We start from the raw sequence: 9,368 nt of genomic DNA, 5'->3' as shown, positions 1-9,368 counted from the left end.
AGATCATAAAACTCAAGGAAAGGTATCCTCAGTCATAATGTGGTGAATGAAAAACCTCAGCAAGTTTCTGAATTAGTAAGCCAAAGGGAAGGGGGGGGTGGAAAGAAAAAGAGTGCATGACATCATCACCCCCAGAACAAAATATTTGCATTTCCTAATTTCAGTTTCATTTTTTTTGTTTTGTCATTGGTTTAGGTAGAAGAAAGATGAATTTAAATTTACAATTACATTTTTTTCCTGAAAATATTTTAATGAGTCATTTTAACAGGATCAGAAATTTCCCAAAATATTCCTTGAGTAAGAACTGTAAAAGTTACACTAGTTTTGACAAACAAGAGTTTGTCTGTCCCCCAGAGAAGAGGCTGTCCCAGTTTGTCATTCCAAGGAAAAGGCAGTTTCTTGAAGAAGTTCCAGCTCGCAACTATGCGAGTCCTGGCTTTTGTAATGTCCATCTCAGTAGACTGCACTAGGGGGAGAGCAACTCCTGACCTAGTAATCTTGACCTAATGAGCTTGTCTCCATAGGAAACTATGCCTGAAACTACACATGTAAATATCACTTCAGTCTATTAATACAGTCTGAAATATTTCATTGGATAAATTGAATAAATTGCTGTCATTCTCTTTTTGCCTGAAACCTTCTTCTAAAAACAAGATGAAATTATTGAACAAAACACATTCAATTTCAATTTTTTCTCTCCTAATCTGTCTCTCCATGACTAAGCTAATACTTGCCTACAAACATTAGCCTTGGGCTCTGTTGTACAGTCACCTCTTCTGTGTTTCAACATGATGAGAACTCTTTTAAAAAACTGGGAAAAGAAATATTGAGCTAGAAGTTACTAGGGTTACTGTTTCTTGACTACTGTTGATCTGAAAAGAAGATTTAGATATTTGCTAGGGTAAAACTATTCCGGGAAACAGAGAGAAGAAGCTGTGGATGAGCCTGTCTAATCCTTTGTCTATATAAGAGCATGTTAGACTTTATTACTGATGTACTGAACTTGCCCCCAGCGACGCAGGAGTACCTAACAATTCCCACCAAAGCGCAAAGGAAAGATAAGCCAGGCATGCCAGAAACAATGGTTAGTAGGACTGCACATAGAATAAAACACTTCTCTCAGCAAACAGATGTGTCAAAAATTCTAGCTGATGGTCAGCACCAGAAATGCTTTTTCAAAAGTCAGAACTACAAACATACTTCTGGGTGTCCATGGCCTTCTCATTATTTTTCCATTTTAGTCTCTTTTTTTCTGCAGTCCTTTCTCTTATGTCCTTTAAATCCTTTCAGTCTCTTGCTCCTTCCTGGACTTTGGCCTAATATGTACTGTTCTCTGACCTGAATTCCTAGATAGACCCTTTGTATTCATTTGTTCTTTCCTTTCCACGCCCTTTACCATGATTTTCCTTTTCTATAAAAAATTACTAATACTGGTAATATGAACCCTGATATCAAGATTTCTTGAAATTGTGGTTGGGCAGTACCTGAAGCTTCACTAGCATTTACCAGAATCAAGTGATGGAACTTTAATCCTCTTCAGGAGACAAAAACACAGCCCTGAACCACTTCTGCCCCTAATAGTTGGCAACTTTAATATGTTTTTTTTTCTTCAGTTCCTAGAGAGCAGCACCTTACATGCATTCCCATCAATACAGACACAAAAATTTTTGAATCACAGATACCTAAAATTATGGGTCCTTAAATAAAAAGTGAACCCTTAAAAGTGGTGATCCAGCCTTAAACACTTGATTTAATCAGGAGTTATTCATCTGTAATTCTTGGGGGGGGTGTGGGGGGGTGGTATTTCTTTCTACTAACTGTTCGTAGCCTTTTCTGAATAGTGCTGGGTATTTTTTTTCTCCATTTGAAGAAGGTCCTTTAGCAGCATTAAAACAAGCTTCTCCCATTCTTCACATAATTTTTAGCTAATTCTGTGCTGGCTGCTGCTTCTTGTGCTGTTTTACTAGACCCAAATATTTGGAGCTTTGGGCATCATGCTTATGGTGTCTTTTGTTAGTACAGAGAATCACACAGCAATGGGAATCAGACACAGACCTCCGCTTTTCTAGTGTGCCTCATGCTGACTTTAACATATATGCTGATACCCACGAGCTTTCATCCCTTTAACAGCAGGAGTAGGAAACCACTCTCCATCTGTATTTGATACAAACTATTGCAAAGATCACACAGCAGAAAATATTACAAATAGCCTGGGTCAATGCTGGTTTTGTCGTCACCTTGTGCATGCCATATCCACCGCAGATGTAATGTGTACTTGGTTAACTCTACTGTGTCTTGCAAAGGCTGAGAGTTAAGAAACCCTGCCCTTGAGATTGTGTGTTGGATGGCCTACAGGTCTGAGAACATGTTTTAAGCTAAAAAGACAGCATAAATGTACAAGCCAGACAGATATGCTAGAAAGCACAAATTGCTGCAGCTGGCACTTTAGCAGCCCGGAGCCACATGAGTGCTCCAAAGGACACGACTCAGGTCCAGCTCGCAGCTGTGCATCCCTCCCCTCCGCAGCACGGATGCTGGCTGCTGTGGACAAGCAAGGGGGTCTTTGCTACTCAGGGAAGCTGTTGCACTTAGACAGTAGGACACAGCCTGTTTACATATATCCTGCAGGAAAAGAAGGGTTTGCAGGCCAGGGAAACCACTACACAACTCACCATGCTTTGCCTAGAAGAGTGCCCATCTCCAGTCCACACATCCGTGTGCAGAAAGCCAACAAATGCCAAGACCTCAAGGAAAGAGTGAAGTGGTGTTTTTGCAGAGAATTAGGAATGATGACCAAGCAGTCCATAGGACTTCCTTTGGAAATAATTGCACAAGCTTAGGACCACTCCACAGAGGCAAGCACACATTCACCTTTGATCACATGGACTTCAGTGGAACTTCTGGTTTTGTCAATCACGACTCCACAATGAGTAAGGGAGAGGATGAATATGACAAATATTCTGGCCATATTCATAGTGCTCTTGCTATCTCTGTCCAATACAGAATCATATTAAGATGTCCTGTATTTCTGTGTATGTGGACTGAACAAGCACGCAATGTGGTGGTAACAAGGGCTGACAAAATATCCTTTCTCCAGTCCAATCTATCAGCCCTCCCTCAGTATCTGGCTCTCTGTGTGGCTACTTCTTAGTAAAACTGCTCTGGAGAGTAAGATCTTCCTTTATTTTTGGAAAATAGTTTTATAATATTTCAGTAATTAAGGACAGGACTCAGTTAATAGCTGGAGAAGGCATTTTAATTTATCCAGTCTGCTTTTAAATGTCAGCAATGACTGCACATTTGAAGTTCTGTTGGGCAACTTATTCCATAACCCCCAGTCATAATTAACATGCAATCAGGGTAAGAAAGCTCAACTACCTTATAAAGGTGGATCTTAGAAATGATCAGAAACATTAGAAAAAAACTAACAGTGGCTAGCAATGGCCACTCAACACAAAAACCAAACAAACAAAAACCCAAAACCAAAACAAACAAACAAACAAACAAACCCCAAAACAAAACACACCCCCCCCACCCCCCCCACCCCCCATTAATAGGAAACAAGCAGTTCCACAGCTTTGTTCTTTGGCATTTAGCTTTTACTAAGCAGAATATATTGGAAAGGACACTTGGGCTCACCATGAGCTTAGAAGTAGGAGCCAGCCCTTGGAATTTTGCCAGTGGGATTCAAAAACCAAAAGAAGCCACAGTCAGAAACCAAGAATTTCAACTCTTTTGCCCTCAATGTTCCTTCCTTGTTTACTTTTTCTACACATAAAAACAAACAAACAAATTTAAAACCACAAAAACAAACAAGCAAAAACCAACAAACCCAGCCACAATGTTCTGCAGGTGACCTCCGTGTGCTATTTGCAGTGTAGGAAGAGGCTGGAGGGAGGGAAAAGAGAAGCAGTAACTTTCATGTGCCTTTTTGTGGTAATGATCTATGTTAACCCCACTGTTAGTGCTGTAATGCCTGTTTCACCTTCACACCATGCAAGATGTCTGGAGTCATTTGAAACAGAGATTAGTCACTTGCACCTCAAGGGCACTACCATGTTAGTTGTATCTAGCTGCATTTAAACATTGAAACTTCTTTTTCATCCAAAGAGCGAACAACAAACTGACTTTTTGAATCCTGACTCACAAGGGAGAGCCACTTTCTGAATCAGGGCTACCACCTTTGGGCAATACCTGACTCTTCAAGGCAAGTGCTGCTTCTCTATAACCACTTGAGTGCCTCAACACCAAAAACTTCTGAGCAGGGAGGATCAGATCACTGAGGAACAATAAATTAAAAAAGCAAGAAACAGCAACAATAAAAATTTAAAAATCATCGTTTATAATAAACACACATTAAAATAACATTTTTCTTCATTTGAGAATAGTGGGCCTGAACAATTTCAAATTCTGAAGGCAGAGAATAGGAACAAGGAATATTCCAAGATAATATAAGAATCTGGCAAGTTTACCTGTGCTCTGCTTCTTCTAGAGAATAACATGTGGAACTTTCCATCAAAGAGAGGGCAGAAATTTCCTTTTTTCCCCCTCTTTTGACTCTCTCCAATATATCCTGCTGTTGTAAGGAAACATCGCCTGTTCAAGCTTTGTGAAATACCTGGTATTATTCTTCCAGTTGGGAATGGATAGGATTTTAATAGAATTTCATCTGTCGCAATACTTGATTACAACATAATAACGGTTGAAGGAGGCCAGATGGAAAGTGTAGAAGTTTCCAGCTTAAATTTTGAACAAAAAAATCTCACCAAAACTAGCTTAAATTGATGTCCATTTTTGTTATAACAGCCTATGCTTGTTCTATTTTACAAATCCAATTTCAACTTTCCAACTGGAAAGCTTCAAGAGAAATATATTTTATGGAAATATTTATTTATCAGTAATTCCCAATTTCACTGATAAAATAAGGGATAAAAACTTAGCATATGATTACAACATTGTAGCAAAGTGATGAACCATGTGATAAAGGTAAATAGGATCCTAAATTCTGTTTAAACATCACACTACCAATGAAATCTACAGGTGTGAAGCCCTTTCTTGGCTGTATACTGCAGGGCAGTGATTTCAAATTTAAACCGAGATTATTTTTCATTTTTTTTAGGTTGGAATGATTACCTGTCTTGCAAGGTTCTAGTTTTGATAACAGGCTTGTAATCATCACTGGCACAAGTCTCTCAGGGGATTGAAATTTCAGCAATACCACACTGCGAATTTATACAAATATTTGGTTGGCTGATGGGACATGTGCTAAGAAGAAGCCAAAAGATACAAGACTGCTAAAAATGCAACATGATTCGCAAATGGCAAAGTGGCAAGAAAGAGAATGAAAACCTCCATTTATCTAATAATGAGAGGCACCAGTACACCCACTTGTTTTCTCTCTTCCTTCTTTCAGCCCTTCACTCTCCTCCTACAAACAAGCAAACACTACCCCTATCATCTTCTGTAACAGACTTTGTTATAGTCCTAAATATTTTAATATATACATAAATGCAGAGGGAAACTTTGTTTTTTCCATTTTGCTAGCAGAATCCATACGCTCTGTTTCCATATCTGCTTCTTAGAACTTTTTTCTGTGTGATCTACTTTTCTCCAATAGGCAGGTTTCTTGCACAACCATGACTTCCTTTAGAAGCCCTCCTATTTGTAGACATGCTTTTTCACCCTTTTTCAGTCAAGTTCTGGAATGCTTCTTCCCCTCTGGGCTTAGTATTCATTTATCTTTTCTCAGAGGCAGAAATTACTTCATCATCCCCAAATGCAGGACACTAGGCACACGTAGATATGAGAACTATGTTGTTTCTCACAGGAAAGTATTCCCAGGCTGCTAAGTCTTGTGGTCCTCTTTTACAGAGACTAAAGTAGCCAATATACTAAAATCATAGCGATTCTCCTGTAGTTCCCATCAGATCGGAATTATCCTGAGAGTCATACTCCTAACCTTAAGTAACAGAAGACAGTCCCAAAGATGAGAGACAGAAGAATTTCCCCCAGGCCCAGACCCCATTCCATCATTCTGAAGGAGCTTTCCTGCTACTGCAGATGTTTCACATAACATATTATAACACTTTTTAAAATAAAAACCCTTCTCTTCATACTTTAACATCCATCAATCCTGAGCAAGAGATTTTTTTAATAAGAATCAGCCAAGCTTTATAAGCCCCACAGTAAGAAAAGCAGTGCAAGTTTATCTCAGATTTGCAGGGCCAGCTCATGGCCAACCAGCAAAACCAACCTTTGCTTTTCCCTGTCTGTCAATTTCCCAAGCCCATTCATTAAGGTTGGTTTCATTTTCTTAACAATACATAATGGTTAGAGCAGTGAAAAAACTGTTTATATGTATTTTACTTTATTTTAATAACAAACCAAGAAAAAAGAGGAATGAGAAAATTAGAAATCCTTTGTCTGAAGATACCTGAATCTGAAACGAAAAAAAATCAGTAGAAACCAGCCATCTCTATTTTAAGGTGACAAACTATTCAGGACTGCAGATCATATGCAAAAAAGCACAACCAAACCATCCCACTTCATATTCACAGTTTAACCACACATCAACCTTAAAACACGCATGTTTTCTAGCCTGTACCTATCACATAGGTTAATAACTAATTTCCAGAGGATTGGAACAATGGGTCCTTTTATTTTTAGCATGTTTTTGAACCAATTTTATCTGAGGGGGAATTGCTGGGGAATTAATTTTTCAGAGACTCAGCCAGAGCAGGGCAGAGGCTGGAAGAAGTGCAGGCTGAAGAAGCTGATTCTGCTTCATTGTCTAGTTCATGGCTTCCATACACTGCTAGAGGACTATGAGGCTGTGGAGGATAAACCACACTCTCCTAGAAATCAATTCACTGCTGGAAATCTCAGCCATAAATTCCACATAAAAAGTAATGCTAAACACAACTGGGCTGCAATAAGCCCATCTACTCAATTACAGCAAAAATCAGAGGACACTCCACCCACATGCTTCAAGAGACATTAACTCTGTGTAACATGCTGAACTGCAAGTTTAAATCCAGGTACCTGGGGAGAAGTCCGGACAGCTCTTCCAAACTAACAAAATAGTTTGTATCAAGAGCAAAGAGTTAGGTTGGTTTTCCCCTGGGAAACAATGTTTTGTGACAACCTCCTGCGCAGAAACTGTGTGGTAGCCTGACCCACTGCTGATTACAGAAAGCCAGCCCCTATGGAGCAGAATTTCAGGAGAGGTCATCAGATGCTTCTGGCAACTATCTGCCAGCTGTGTTGCACGTGGACAGCCTCATTAAATTCAATTAAGCAACCTTGCCATTGCAAGGAGGGCAGACACCCTGGCTGGGATTTGAACCGCTGGGATTTGTACCTCATCTACCTCCAGTCAAGGCTGGGATTTGGATTCAGCACCTTCTATAAGCAGCATAGGCACACACCACAGGATGCAAGACCCCAAGTTATAAGTTATATTCCTTTTTTCTTAGTTCACCTGGTGGCTGATGGGTGCTACTTTTCCCAATGAATTTACACCTTGCAGGTGTCCTGACTGTGGTGGAAAGCAGAATTGGGTGGAAAACCAAATGTAGCAACAAACCAGGGAACCGTTATTCACTGTCTGATGGCAAGGAATAGACATAACTGCCTTGGAAAGTGCAAACCTACCCACATAATCATTCAAAAATTGCTTCTTAATGCAAAGGATAAAGCCTTTCACCTCCTTTCAGCCTTTTCCCATGGCCAACACTACTGTTCTGTAATGACTCTCTGAGTAACAAAGTAAACAACATTACAAAACAATTTCTGAAGCCAAATATCTGATAAAGATGATTAATGCCTCATGAAATGCCCAAGTCATATTTGCAATAATTGCAATATTTGAGATGGATAAGAGGAGAGAATTATAGGATTTGCTGTAAGGCTGAATTATCTACAGGAAGTTCATGTGAAAGTCATGCTACCATCTAACTCGTTGGTACGTGTCAGGCATACTCCTTAACAGCTGGCTTATTTGTTTTCTGGATTTTAGAATTAGAACAGTTAGAGTTTTGAGATATTATATTTTTAAAGCTACCTTCATAAATACCCTTATTCTTGAGAGAGACTGTATTGTTCTATAAACTGCTGCACTGATACAGGAATCTTTCCCAGTGAACAGAGTTTTGGGGTATTCTTGAATGGCTGCCCAAAGCAAAGTTTCACAATGTTTGTTCAAGACAAAGTTTGCCAGCAAATACAATGTTCTTTCAAAGAAAAGTGAGGTATTTCTTCTGAACAACTCACATGGTTATGTTCTGTTGTTTGCCAGCATGACAAAAAATCTAAATGTCTGGCACTTGCTTTGGGGGAAAAGAAGACTGAAAGGTACTATCTTAGAGGGCTTCAACCACTTTGCGTTATATAGTCCATAAACTGTGAAGATAATTATGGATAGCGTCCCTTTTTTCCTATGATGGGATAAAGAAACTCTTTTGTTTATAATCTCAGATTGTCTCGGTAACCAGCTAATACACAATATGATAACATTTGATGAAAGAACAATATGAAAGAGACGATATTACTGTTGGCAGCCACCTACTCCAGAGCTCTTGTATTTATTCAAGCAAAATTATTATTATTATTACATCATTTTTTTAATAATGACTGAACACTTTGTAAGTATTGTTAAAAGCTAAATTCACAACTGGAGTTGTTCTGACTGGACATAACTGTTTTGTTTTGCTTTCGTGATGCCTTAAGGTTCTCTCCTATAGTCAGTCACATCTGTGGTGCTAATGAAAAGCCTTGTTGCAAATACTCCAATTTAATTATTATTCTATGACCACTCCTATACCCCCCAGCCCCAAATTGCACCAACATGAACATCAGTGGCAAACAAGCACAAACAGGGCATGAAAAAGGTCAAAGAAAATTTGTTTTCAACTTTTAAAAAGTATTTCTGTAAAACTCTTCTCAGCACCTGTTGAGTCCTTATAGCCCGTAGAATTTTCTGTACTCCTGCAAACTGCTCATTTCACATGGAGAGGCAAGGAGGAAATATCTGGAAGAGGAAAGCTGGCATGGAGGAGGATCCTTCTCCCGCCATTCGTGTCTATCATGTGAAACTCCAGGCTGCCTTGAACAGCCACAGCATAGCGGGGAAGGAATGTGGACAGACTTTTCCCCCCATTTCCAGTGCAAACAAGTAGAAACAGGGAAACGCCTTGCAGGCCCAACCGAGCACAGATGGGTGCACAGGGGATGTGGCTGAGCCACCACACTCTGTTTTACACATTCAGTTTTTATAGCAAGCTACACAGTCATCTTTTTCTTTAAGGTGTGCTGCAATACCCAGTTGCCTGCAGCTACCACCAAAGAGCCTGGCAGTTTAGCACATCCAG

This window comes from Hirundo rustica, chromosome 1 (genome assembly GCF_015227805.2).
Source record: "Hirundo rustica isolate bHirRus1 chromosome 1, bHirRus1.pri.v3, whole genome shotgun sequence".
Classification (NCBI taxonomy): Eukaryota; Metazoa; Chordata; class Aves; order Passeriformes; family Hirundinidae; genus Hirundo; species Hirundo rustica.
This window is presented reverse-complemented; position numbering follows the sequence as displayed.